Below are 14,489 nucleotides of genomic sequence, written 5' to 3'. Positions count from 1 at the left end.
ACATACACTGTTTATTTGGATATCAGTTTTGGAGAGGTGGACATGGACAAGACATCGTTACAGCCGTTTGGTTTGATTGATAATAAAGAACAAAATAATGTGGATGCTTCAGTGTAACATGGAATAAAGAGCATTGATGAGTGAAGTGCAGACGTCATGCTTAGTTTGACTCAAATATATAGACATGTTACAAACGGGTTCATGTCAACACGATTGTGATTTGCATCTGATGTGATGCAAATACCAGAAGGACAAAAAAACCTGAGCTCGTCTGCGCCTCGGCCGACTAAAAACACAGTCACGTGATTTCTCAGAAACGTACGCTTTATTGTAAAAGGCATCACAAACAGAAAATAAGATTATTGCAACAAAACACTGCGTATGGAAACGATCTACTGAGCGTTTACAATCTGGTGCAGAACATCTTTGTTTTTTTACCAGCTTAATATCTCTGTACATTGTCCCTTCAAATAAAACCTAAACTCAACTATAGTTGTGGTTTGTCTTCACACAAAGTCTATCACGCGGCACAATACAGTAACGTAGAGGAAGGTGTGAAAAGCCGACTGATTTATGAAGGGGGAAAAGTAATATCACAAGATTAAACTAAAACTGTTTATTATAACAAGATTGTCTAAGATTCAAGCACTGAAATGAAAGCAGTGTTATTGCCCAGAAGGCGGGGCCAGGTGTCAGGACAGTATAAAGATCCTGTGTGAGAGACGCTGAGCACTTCTGCTGCTCGTTACAACAGGTGAGTACGGAACTTTACTTTATATTTAAGATGAGACACAAGTAAACAGGAGTTATCATTGTTAAAAGATCAGACGAGTGTTAAAGGTCCCATAACATGCAAAATCGACTTTTCAGAGCTTTTAACCTTCTTACATTGCTATTTGTGCTTCATATATGTACCCAGAGTGTTTTTTTGATTGATTCCCGCAGTTTTTAGCTATATTACAGACTATCTCCTTTCCTCGGATCTCCAAACTGACGGGCGGTGTCTACAAGACCGCGTCATAACCCCAGGCACGCGTCACCATCCCCCCTCCCCTGACGCACCGCTGTCTGCGCTGGAGCTCCGGATATATAAGTCTATCTGTTCTGCGCACGCTGCAGGATTAACATCGGTTTAGTACACACTTTGTTGATCTGAAGTTCTATCGTTTGTCACTCGCGCGCGGACGGAGCGGCTCGCGGTGGAGCTGACAGCTGTTCAGCCCGGTGGAGGTGATTGAACCCCGGGCATGCAGCCTCACGCACCGCCTGCCTGCGCTGGAGCTCCGGAGAATAAACGCTGTAGAACAATAAGTTTTATTCAGGCGTAGAGCCTTTGATCAAAATTGGGACTTGAGAACCATGGGACTAGTGGGCTTGGAGATATCTGGAAGAGTCGTGATTTAGGCATAACATATGGATTTGAGTTGATTGATGGCAGCTTTTCTAAATATCGACCTCTGTGTAGCTCATCCAAGGAGTTTGTGGCCTCTGAAAGCTCTGGGGCCTCCATAATGTACGTTTGAGATCACTTTCCACACTCTATCAGTGCAAAGGAACGCAACAAGTGACGGCAACGTATGACAAGCGGACCGGCCCCGTCGTCTTTCACCGCCGCTAGAATCGAAAACGTGATTATTGAGTTAGTTTGTTTACACCCCCACCGTCTCCGGGGTGGGCGGGGCACACACGCCCTCTCTGAGACTACGTCACGGGTGGGCGGGGCACACACACTCTCGCTGAGACTACGTCACGGGTGGGCGGGGCACACACGCTCTCTCTGAGACTACGTCACGGGGTGGGCGGGGCACACACGCTCTCGCTGAGACTACGTCACAGGTGGGCGGGGCACACACGCTCTCTCTGAGACTACGTCACGGGGTGGGCGGGGCACACACGCTCTCGCTGAGACTACGTCACAGGTGGGCGGGGCACACACGCTCTCGCTGAGACTACGTCACAGGTGGGCGGGGCACACACGCCCTCTCTGAGACTACGTCACGGGTTGGGCGGGGCACACACGCTCTCTGAGACTACGTCACGGGTTGGGCGGGGCACACACGCTCTCTGAGACTACGTCACGGGTTGGGCGGGGCACACACGCGCTCTGAGACTACGTCACAGGTGGGCGGGGCACACACGCGCTCTGAGACTACGTCACGGGTTGGGCGGGGGAGCCAGCTCGCTCTTCACAAGGGTGGGGGCGAATATCAAACCAAGCCGTTTGCATTTCCGGGTTGGTGAGGGGGTCCAAGGTCTGGGTGATATTTCTTAACTATTATGTTAAGGGTGTTGCACAACCCTTATTATTATCAATGATACACTTAGGATAGACTACGAAACGTGAAAAAAAGCATGTTATGGCACCTTTAATGAACAGGACTTAAAAGGACTCATGCAGTGTTGAATGTCATTTACTTACGCACTATAAAGCGCACCTAAAAGTTTTTAATTTTCTAAAAAATTACAGTGCGACTTATGTATGGATTCATTCTGGTTCTTACTGACCTCGAAGTGATTTTGTGTGGTACACATTTTGTTCTGCTTAATGTGCCTCATGGTCCAGTGCGACTTATGTATGAAAAATGATGATGAAATGCGTCTTATAGTGCAGACAATACGGTACTGTAATAAAAAAAATAAAAACACAACAACAACACCCCACAAACAATGTCAGGGACAGAATAATCTTCCTCTGAACGTCTGAACACAACTCAAACAAACAGCACTTTGAACGTCCTGAAAGTGAAATCAGACTTGAACAGAGCGTAATCCTATTTCTGTTGTTGGTGCTGAGAGTCAGTTTAAGCAGAGGGCGGGGCCAGACATGAACTCATATATTTGATTAATTTATTTTATAATTAAAGTAATCCGAAACAATGTAACTAAGTGACTTTCCCAAAGTAACTATATACTAGAGTATGTTTATCAAGTAACTAAAGTGTAACTAATTTCTTCAAAGTAACTTGAAAATAGAATGTAGTTTTGTGATGAACTTTTTGGTGTATTATTTCTACCTTTCCCATGACTTGTCACGTCTTGTCATTATTATTTCTTGTTTACTGTGAGAGAAAAGGTTTAAGTGACATTGACCTTTGCAGATGGACTGATGGACGGCCCAGACCGCTCACTCCGGGACGGCCCAGACCGCTCACTCCGGGACGGCCCACTTCTACAACGGTGACTCACTGCAGGTAATTCAAATTCCTTTTAAACTTTCTGCCACAGTATGTATATTTACCACTGTGAACTGTAGCGGTCCATTTAAGCGATCCAAAGTGGTCTGACTTCCAGTGTCCAGGGCGCTGAAGCTAGAGGGGCTAATGCTGCAAAATCACCTCTATGACATGATTGGATAAAAGAGAACGTGGCAAAAAGTAGAAAATATCAATTTCTTACCAAGTTGATCTTGTGATAAACCGCTGTATATTCCGTATTTTCCGGACTATAAGTCGCACCAGCCAAAAAGGCATAATAGAAAAGAAAAAAACATATATTAGTCGCATTTTTGGGGGATATTTATTTGATAAAATCCAAGACCAAAAACAGACATTTCATCTGTAAATGTAGGCGATGATGGCTCTCGCCTCCCGCGCGACCACCTTCCTGCGCGACCGCCTTCCCGCCTGTCCAGAGGCAGGAAAATAAAGAGGAGGAACTACAAAAATGTAGTGAGACTTCAAAATGACCCGGGCTCCCTCTCCCTCCCTCTCTCTCCCTCTCTCCCTCTTGTTGTTGTTGTTGTTGTTGTTGTTTTATGGCAGTTGGCATCCAAGTGTTGCATTACCGCCAGACTTTATTCCTCAGACTCTGTCGTAGTCCTTAAAAGTACTCCTTCCATTGCGGTGTTTTATGGCGGCTGTTGTTGTTGTTGTTGTTGTTTTATGGAGGTTGGCATCCGAGTGTTGCATTAACGCCAGACTTTATTCCTTAGACTGTTGTTGCTGTTGTTACTCTCTCCCTCTTGAGTTGTGGCAGAAAGGATAAAGTCTAAAGAATAAAGTCTAAAGAATAATAATTCTAATGCGGCACGAGAGGAAATGTCCCATCAAAATAAAAGCGGAAGAGGAAGTGAAGGCATTATTGTGCCTCTGCTGGCCAATTGTGAAAATACACAATATTATCTGCAATGCACTTTTTTCATGGCGTCTCAAGGAGAATATAATCCATGAGTTTCAAACAAATCAGACAATGTTGAGTTTTTCACACAATGTGTAGGGGGCGCTATAGAGTAAATTTGTTACATGGTATTTATTTCCAATCAGACATAAAAACACATTAGTGAGTGAAATATGAGCTCCCTAGATCATTTCCATTAGGTGTGACTTGTCCTTGAAAAAAGAGGAAATTAAACCTTTTTTGAGGGCGTGTTACGCAGAGACCGTAAAGAATATCAACATTCTTTTGAATATTTATTAAATTTCAATGTCTTTAGATGGAAAAGGACAAAAAACCTAGGACAAGTACGATTTTGAAAAAAAAAAGTCAAGCGTGGCGGTGCCACTTTGATTCAACATGGCTGACTTCCTGTTTATCATAGAGCGATGCTGCCAGGTGCGTTTTACTCCTCAAAGGTCAGAGGTCAAAGGTAGCTCTATCACTGTGTCAAGTCTCATGTGTCTAGGCCAAAGATTAAGCGTTTCATGTTTTTTCTTTTTTGAACTAGTCGCCACTGTTGCGACGGGCGTTCTCGCAACCTCCATTTTATTGGAGTTCGGGCCGAGCCGATCGCGTCTATGTCCCATGTGACCTATGACCCCATGTGTGACATTCATTAATTTTCAGGGGGTCAAAAATGGCCGAGTTGTGGCAAAATTTTACCATGAAAAACTATAATAAGAAACCAGGCAAGAACAATGTCTCGTCGCTTTCCATGTTCCATGGAAGGCTCGAGCCAATAATAATAACAGATGAGAGAAAATGGTGAATAGGTGTACGTATGCTAACGCTAACACCTTCAGCTACATGACGTATGCTAACGCTAACACCTTCAGCTACATGACGTATGCTAACGCTAACACCTTCAGCTACATGACGTATGCTAACGCTAACACCTTCAGCTACATGACGTATGCTAACGCTAACACCTTCAGCTACATGACGTATGCTAACGCTAACACCTTCAGCTACATGACGTATGCTAACGCTAACACCTTCAGCTACATGACGTATGCTAACGCTAACACCTTCAGCTACATGACGTATGCTAACTCTAACACCTTCAGCTACATGACGTATGCTAACGCTAACACCTTCAGTTACATGAGGCACAGACAGAACTGTGGTAAGTGTCTGGTATGTTAACGTAACATATGAACAGTTATTCAGATAACTATAGCATAAAGAACATGCTAACAAGTTTAGCAAAGCATCAGTTTTACCCCAAATCACTAAATCCACTGAATTCTTCTTCCTCTGTGTCACTTCTAAACAACTCCACAAACTCCAGAGGAAGAGGAAGTGCAGATTCTTCTTCTGCGTCGCTTAGAGCCTAGAGCGCCCTCTTGTGGTTTTCAGTGTAAAAATAATGAATAATTTTGACCAAAACTATGAAAAAAGGTGTGACTTATAATTTGGAAAATACGGTGATACTTTTATATGTTGAGCCGAAAGATTTAGCAAAACAAAGCTAGCGCAAGTTGGTGCACGTTAACAGCACTCGCATCACAATCAAAGATATTATATTTCAAGCAAAATGCATCTAACTTTAGCCAAACCCAATACATTACATATAGAGACATCAAATAAAACTTTTGACGTCAGCTGCTTACGTCGGAGAGGAGAACATGCAAATACAAATGTTCTAAAGTGCTCCTTGGCGAAGCAGGAGCTTTGCATGGAATGACACAGTTTGGCATTAAACTGTTCAATCATGAGTTTATTTTGCTACTGCGAGCAGTGTCGCCTCTCCACAGATCTGACCTGTAACTAGACCTGGGGCTGTCACCTGTTTGAGATTGAAATGTATACTATACTGCGCTGCAAGTTTTAATTGAGCTCCAATTATTTGCTGCATTCCCATCTGACAAAAAACAAAAAATAAAAAAATTAAAAATATATATATATATATATATATATACATATACATACATATACATATAAATGAATGCTATACATTTCACAAATTCTTTACTGTGGTTTATTGTTTCTGGACCCAAACACCAGAAACCATTCACACAACTGAAATCCCCTTAAGAAAATATATTCAGTACATTTTTTACTTCAACTTATTTGAACTGCCCACTGTTTGCAAACCTTCCTGTATCAATTAGTTGCATGTAAAGTTTTGACCTATATGTGTCATGAACGGTAGAACGGAGCCAATTACAGAGCTGCAAACAGGCAATGATTTAACAGATTTTAATAGAACAGAGCAGAAATGTACAAAGTCACTGGTAATGTCAGAACGAAAAGGGAAGATCCTTCCAGCGGTGGTCAGAGCCAGCATACAGCGGTGTCAGAGAGCAGGCGAGAGTCGTGGTCATAAATCCGTTCCAGGTTCGGTGCACAGGCAAACACTAATGTCAGAGGAAATGCGGAAGGAATACTCAGGACGGTCTAAGGTCGATGACGGCAAACAGGAATCACGAGGAGTAGGCAAAAATCAGAAGTCGAATGCTGGGGCAGAACATGGCAACGCAGACAATCTCGCAGAGAAGCAGAGGAAACAAACACCTAAAATAATACACCCAGTGATTAACAACCAGATACAGCTGTGAACCCACGCACACGTGAGGAGAGCCTGTGATGAGCTGAGAGACAAGGGGGCGGTAACCAGAGAGGAGAACAAGAAGGGAGGGGGGAAACGAAGAGGAGCAGAGACAGAAACACTTTGAGTAAAACAAGACAAAACTATACATCACCAGACGTTGACATGACAATACGTTTGCATAAGGATGCCTATATGTTGTATTGTTGATGACTATAAACAACACAAAAACAGTAACAACTGGTTTTAAAATGTACCTTGTTATTTTTGTTCTGTTCAGGTAGCACCTTCCAAGATGGCCGACAGAGAAACGCTACATCAGCTTTTAGTGGACATAACCCTAACCCATCAGTCTCATCTCACCGAAGAGCTCTTGACCAAACTCCAAGGACTGGTCACTAATATTTCCTGGAGTCCGGATGAGGTTTTACAGTTGTTTTTGTCGTTGCTGAAGCGATTTGACTCTAAACAGACAAACGATGGTGTCGACCTTCAGCTGTGGCTGCTGAAGATGTTGCACTGTGTAGAAAGCAATTATATCACTCCAAGCTGGAAATCTGAAAAGACTCTACTTGAGCTGATTCAGGATACTACGATAACAGATGAACAGCTAAAACAGATTTTAGGAGACGATTCAGGCAAGACGCTTGATGAAATTATCTTTGAAATTGAGCAAAAAAATGAAGTTGACAAAAGTCTTCTCAATGATGCCAAAGAAGTTGTATCTGCTGTTGCTCTGAACTCACAGCTAAACCACAACCATGAACTAGTGGTCGTCCTGAAGAGGCTCGTGACTGCAGTGAAGAAGACAAAGAAGATCACTCCCAGACTCACACAGATGGTGAGCTGGGCCCTCATGGCTTTGTCTGGAAAAGGTCGCCTGATTCAGGTGAGCACCGGAGAGGGGAAAACCTGCATCGTCGCCATGTTTGCTGCCTTCAGAGCTCTGCAAGGACAAAGAGTGGACATCATGTCCAGCTCTTTGGTTTTAGCCCAGAGAGATTTTAAAGACTGGCAAAACTTCTATAAAGAGCTCAAGATCAGTGTGAGCTGTAACGTCCACAACGGTCTCCCTGGCCTAGAAAAGTGTTATGAATGTCAAGTAGTCTATGGGACTGCAGATCATTTTGCAGCCGACTGGTTACGACAACACTTTGGTAGAGAGGACATCTATGGAGACAGGCCTTTCCAGTGTGCTATAGTGGACGAGGTGGACTCTCTGATGCTGGACAAAGGCTGCGATACCGTTTATTTGGGCAGTGAATTGCCAGCGCTTCAACACCTTAACCCTCTCCTGGCTCACATCTGGCACACTGTGAACCAGTTTACAAGAACAAACTCATTCACGCTCGGACCAAAAGTCCTATTTCACCAGATAGCTCTCGAAAGTTTATCTCTTGGGCAAGATGATGCATTCATGTTCTTAAAACAGGCAGAGATCAGTGGTCTTGTGGAAAAGGGTTCTCTCAAACAAGACCTAAGTCTTTTCCCTAAAACAACCACAAATATTACTCCTGAAAAACTGGCAGCATTCTTTGAATCAATTGAGGCTGAATTTAAGACATGCCATTTTATTCTGTACATTCTGGACAATGGCTCAATCAAAAACATCCGTGAGTCTCCACAACATGAAGACTCCAAGACCAAAGTGTCGCTGCTGCTGCACAGTGGAGGGCTGTGTCAGTACATTTACAGAGAAAAAAAGAGTATGTTGAAAGCAGCTAAATCCAAAATCACAAGTACGCTGTATTTTACACCATGTGATTTGAGAAAAGACAGGAGTAATTGCTATGTACCAAACTTTCTCCACGTTTTGGTTGAGTCCAAAATAGAGGATTGGATTGAGAAAGCTTTTCAAGCCCAGACTATGACCAGAGACCACGAGTATGTCATCGAGCAACATGGGGTGGTCCCAGTTGACTTCAACAGTACCGGTGTGCTGGAAAACACCATGCAGTGGACAGACGGTCTGCACCAGTTTCTACAGATGAAGCATCAGAACAAGCTAACTGATATGTCCTCTGTCACCAACTTCATGTCTAACGTGGGTCTGCTGCACATGTACAAGGACCAGATCTATGGAGTCACTGGGACTCTGGGCCAGAAGGTCGAGACTGAGACCTTACAAAAGATCTACGGCATCACTACCTGTTCCATCCCCACATTCAAACGCAGGAAGCTGTTTGAGGTGGAGGGAGTAATTGTCAACGATGAAGATGAGTGGCTCCAAAAACTCTGTGAAGTAATAAAAGCCCAAACTTGCCCCACTGAGTACCGCCATAAAAGAGCTGTGCTGGTCATCTGTGAGACCATCGCCCGAGCCAAGGCCTTGCATGAGGCTCTAGGAAACTCAGTCGAGAAAAAAACACTGTACATCAGCAACAACGAGGACAACAGCGCTGTGACTAAAAAGGAAATCCCAGCAGGAAAAGTGATCATAGCCACTAACCTGGCAGGAAGAGGCACTGACCTGCAGGTCTCTCCCTCTGTGAAGTCGGCTGGAGGTTTGTTTGTGTTGCAGACCTTTCTGCCCTTAAACGCTCGAGTCGAGGCTCAGGCGTTTGGACGAACAGGGAGAGAAGGGAGTCCAGGGTCTGCACAGCTCATCATCTGCTCCCAACACCTCCCTGAAACTCTCCAACTGCTGGTGTTAGGCCGCGGACTGTTGTCATTACTGAGAGACCTGGTCAGTCCAGTACCAGTTTACAGGGATCTGTTTGCGATGCAGTTGAAGTTACGTCGCAGTGGTCAGGAGGACAATCATGTGTCCCAGACACTGTCTAAGATTTTGACCAGTATGTCAGATACTGGAATAAAGTTAGCTAAAAGAGTTAGAGACGAAAGCGTCACAGAGAAGTTGAACAGCTATTTAGAGAGTGTGATTCCTAAGATGAAGAAGAAGCAGGAGCTGTTCATTCAGTATCTCGAATTTATCAATGATTTTTACCAAAGCAAAAACAACCAGCCTGCAGAGTGTGATGTGACTGCGCTGCATGAGTTCTGGGCCCTGTGGCTCCTCATAAATGACAATGACACAGGTTACAGCGATGTCCAAAAAACAAAACTGGCCACAGACCTAAGGCGAGCCAGAGAAAGTCTCAGAAATGGGCAGTCTCCCCTGTCAAACCTGCACCACTACACTCTGTCAGGAAACAAGCTGCTTGAACAAAGCCACTTTGAGGCCAGTATCCTCATGTACTCCAAGGCCATAGAGCAGGATCCCTGCTGGGCAGCCATCGCATTTTACAATCGTGCCTTGGCACGTTTATCCCAACAAAACAACAACCAGGACCCAGGCTGCATAGAACAGGCTCTAAAAGACCTCCAGCAGGCTCTGAAGTCTTTGGAACATTATTGCCTGCAACAGGACCTTGTTTACAGATACTCCAAAGCACACCTGGGGTCAGTGCCCATGGCCGCGCTCACCAGGTTTGACGAGCACCAGAACACTCGAAACAAAGTCTTTCTGCTTCTCAAACGTAACGTTGAAGAAGCCATTGGGAAACTTATCCAGGCCAGAAACATGGGGGGTCATGTCAAAGTAGTGAAAAAACTGGTGTTCTTAATGGCTCCCATCACTGACTACCTTCCATCTTTACTCCTCTCCAGTGGGTCAGTGAATCTTCTCCGGTCCGGAGACCAGCTGGGCCTGCAGCGGCTCGTCACAGACTCCGCTTTCGACATTTATCATGAGCTTGAGAATCTAAAGTCCTTGGGCCTCACAGATGTGTTTGTGTTGGAAACTTGCTTCTGTCTGGGGGGACATGATAAACATTGTATTGTAATGTAAATATTAACAATAGATTCTATTATGTTCTTGTGAGTACACCTTTTGACTGACTGTGTTTAGAAAGCCTTTGTGTGTGTCAATTATTTAAAGTTATGTACAATAATGGACGTTTTTCACTGGTGAAATATGAAACGTCATTAAACTATTTTACACTCTATACTGGGTTTTGGCTATTTCTACTGTCCAAAATGCCCTTTGTAAGTGATGCAGACAAAACATGTTTTCTGCTTTGGATTCTCGTTATATTAACACAAATACATTAGTCAAACAGACTAATCTGATTGTTCATAATGTATTAGGCTGGAGTGCCACAAGCTGGCAAGAGGCCTATTAGTTCCGTAAGGCCGTGCAAAGCATGTAGTGCGCACAAAATCGAGCGTGAAGCACTCGCCCACTTCCAAACACTCACTAACACACTCCTCCACTCATGCATGTCTCGTGCATACTAATTAGTAGTAGGAAAATTTAACATTACCGTTTTAAACGAGCCCTTTACATGGGGCCGACAACCGCAAAGTGCTAAGTAGCGCTAAGTAGCTCACGAATACGTTCCCCAACTCTTGCACATTCCGTGCATATAAACATGTAATGAAAAAAATCAATATTATCACTGTATAGAGGGCCAATAACACAAAGTGTTACATTAACGAAAGTACCCGTCAGTGACCAGGGACTCACACAATGACTTTCCAAAAATGTGTAGTTTATGATATTTGAAAAATGGGAAACATTGTTTTCGCATCGGAATATTATTTCTTCTTTTTCTTTCTTCTCAGGACCAACCCGCCTATTTTTCACAGAGTGAACATTGATGAAAAGTCACACAAATTTGCACACCTCTAAAAATAGTGCCTCTCTACATTTCCTTTTCTAAAATTAAAACAATTGGCGCATCAGCGCCCCCAAATGTACAAAAAATGCATTGAGAGATAGTAAATGATGATTGTAGAATCATGCATTTTGGGGCAGAAGTAGATGGTGACAAAAGAAGTAAAAAATATTATTACGGCAACGCCCAACCAAAATGTCGGCCATATTGGATCAAAATTTGCTAAGCATGACTCATGAGTTTTTCCATGTCATACTTGTATGAACTCCTCCCAGGGCTGAAATGTGGTAAAAATGGTGTTGGGGAGTGGGACATCAAAAGTTATCCAAACCTCCCATGTTATTCCAATGGGGAAATTGCCAAATCTCTGAACTTTGAACAAGCTTTTACTTAATACTTTTACGATCTCCTCCTATTAACCTGAAATTTGGTGAGACTCATCTTCAGAGGTGGACCATCAAAAGTTATCAACTTTTTTATTCTAAGAACCCGAATTTTTTGCCAAGAATTCAAAATAAAATTGCTTATTAAATGGTTAAACAAAGGGGAGAAGATGTGACAGCTTCACGGATTCAGCAGTAGGTGTAATAAAAGGACAATTGGGGCGCGTTAGCGCCATGGGTGTATTATATTATCTGGATAAGGTATGGCTAGCCGCGCATGTTGCCACCACTCCATTAGTACTGCAGCTGAAGAAATTGTGCAGCCCAGAAAGCTTTTTTCCCCTAGAGCGCAATGTAACAAAAAACTGCTCATGTTCGGAAATTTTTACCTATTTATGGGTCATTGACTTTTCCTAATTTTAAGATTCTTCAGTTTTTAAAACGCATTTTAAGCTGTTAGCTTCGGCTATGCTCTAGTGCGCCGCTCTAGCCCAGCTCGTAACCGTCTAGACCAATCAGCGCGTGTAGGTGAAGTGAACGGGCCGAGATGGCGTAAAAGAGGCCAAATACCACGAATGAGCTACAGGCACAAAACTATGGATCCATGAGTTTAATAACTGAACAAATCATGGAACTAATAATGGACTCAGACCTGAATTTCAACAGCTACATATATTCAATAACATCAGCAGCTTTTTACCATCTAAAAACATTGCCATTGCAAAAATATAGTGTCTAAACCAGATTTGGAGAGACTTGTCCATGCGTTTGTCTCCAGTAGATTAGACTGTAACGGCCTGCTCACTGGTCTCTCCAAACGAGCTGTAAAACAGCTGCAGTACATCCAGAACTCTGCTGCTCGGGTCCTGACCAGAACCAGGAAGTACCATCACATTAGTCCTGTTCTCAGGTCTCTGCACTGCCCCCTGTGGCTCAGAGAAGAGACTTTAAAGCAGCTCTGCTTGTGGACAAGTCTCTCCATGGCCTAGCACCAAAGTACATCTCAGACATGTTAGTGCCATAGGAACCATCTCTGACTCTGAGGATCTCAGGGACCGGCCTCCTGCTGGTGCCAGAGTCAGGACTAAACATGGACCGGCCTCCTGCTGGTGCCAGAGTCAGGACTAAACATGGACCGGCCTCCTGCTGGTGCCAGAGTCAGGACTAAACATGGACCGGCCTCCTGCTGGTGCCAGAGTCAGGACTAAACATGGACCGGCCTCCTGCTGGTGCCAGAGTCAGGACTAAACATGGACCGGCCTCCTGCTGGTGCCAGAGTCAGGACTAAACATGGACCGGCCTCCTGCTGGTGCCAGAGTCAGGACTAAACATGGACCGGCCTCCTGCTGGTGCCAGAGTCAGGACTAAACATGGACCGGCCTCCTGCTGGTGCCAGAGTCAGGACTAAACATGGACCGGCCTCCTGCTGGTGCCAGAGTCAGGACTAAACATGGACCGGCCTCCTGCTGGTGCCAGAGTCAGGACTAAACATGGACCGGCCTCCTGCTGGTGCCAGAGTCAGGACTAAACATGGACCGGCCTCCTGCTGGTGCCAGAGTCAGGACTAAACATGGACCGGCCTCCTGCTGGTGCCAGAGTCAGGACTAAACATGGACCGGCCTCCTGCTGGTGCCAGAGTCAGGACTAAACATGGACCGGCCTCCTGTTGGTGCCAGAGTCAGGACTAAACATGGACCGGCCTCCTGCTGGTGCCAGAGTCAGGACTAAACATGGACCGGCCTCCTGCTGGTGCCAGAGTCAGGACTAAACATGGAGCGGCCTCCTGCTGGTGCCAGAGTCAAGACTAAACATGGAGCGGCCTCCTGCTGGTGCCAGAGTCAGGACTAAACATGGACAGGCCTCCTGCTGGTGCCAGAGTCAAGACTAAACATGGACCGGCCTCCTGCTGGTGCCAGAGTCAGGACTAAACATGGACCGGCCTCCTGCTGGTGCGTTTCAGTTTTATGCAGCTAAAATCTGGAACATTCTTCCTGAAGATGTGAGACAGGCTTCTATTCCGACAATGTTCAAATCCAAGCTAAAAACAGTTTTGTTTAGCTGTGCATGTGACTGAAAGGATTTTTCTTTGCACTCTTCTCTTTTATGTCTTAAACTGTTTTGTGATTTCTTTGTGATTTGAATGCGTTTTTTCCTGTTGTGTGAAGCACTTTAAATTGCCTTGTGTATGAAATGTGCTCTACAAAAAAACTCCCTTGCCTTTTACTCAGATAATACCATGCAGTACTTTCACCTCTGCATTCTTGAAGCACTTTCCCTTTTGTTTTCCCTTCCACGTGTTCATACAAGCCACGTGATTTATGTGAAACAAGGGACGATACTGTAAGCAGACGGGCATTTGGCACCGCTTAGCAAACATCATGGGCAGAGCTGCCAAGTAAGAAAAAACTTACCAACTGAAGTTATGAAGGCATTAGTATTGTGTAATAGCAATACAATTTGGAGGCAAGAATTTTTTTTTTTTTTAATTTATTCATTTATTTATTCTGTTACCAAGATTTAAAATCATGATGTCAATTAATGATTGGAATTGTGTTTAAGGGGTACATTATTTTACCTGAAACACAAAGATTCAAACGCTAAAACAATTACTAGAAACTAAATAACACCCTGTACAAGAATACCATTAGTAACATGATTAAACGTTCAGAAAAGTTGGTTGAATAAGATGTCTTGTCTAAGAAGGACAGAAGCTATGAAAAGAACTAGAAAAAATATGTAATGTAAAGGAAAAGTGTGCCCTTAAAAAGATGGAGACAAAAG

Source organism: Eucyclogobius newberryi, unplaced genomic scaffold (assembly GCF_026437365.1).
Source record: "Eucyclogobius newberryi isolate DKJ021-1_F unplaced genomic scaffold, fEucNew1.0.hap1 SCAF_22, whole genome shotgun sequence".
NCBI classification, from domain to species: domain Eukaryota; kingdom Metazoa; phylum Chordata; class Actinopteri; order Gobiiformes; family Gobiidae; genus Eucyclogobius; species Eucyclogobius newberryi.
Note: the sequence above shows the minus strand (reverse complement) of the source record.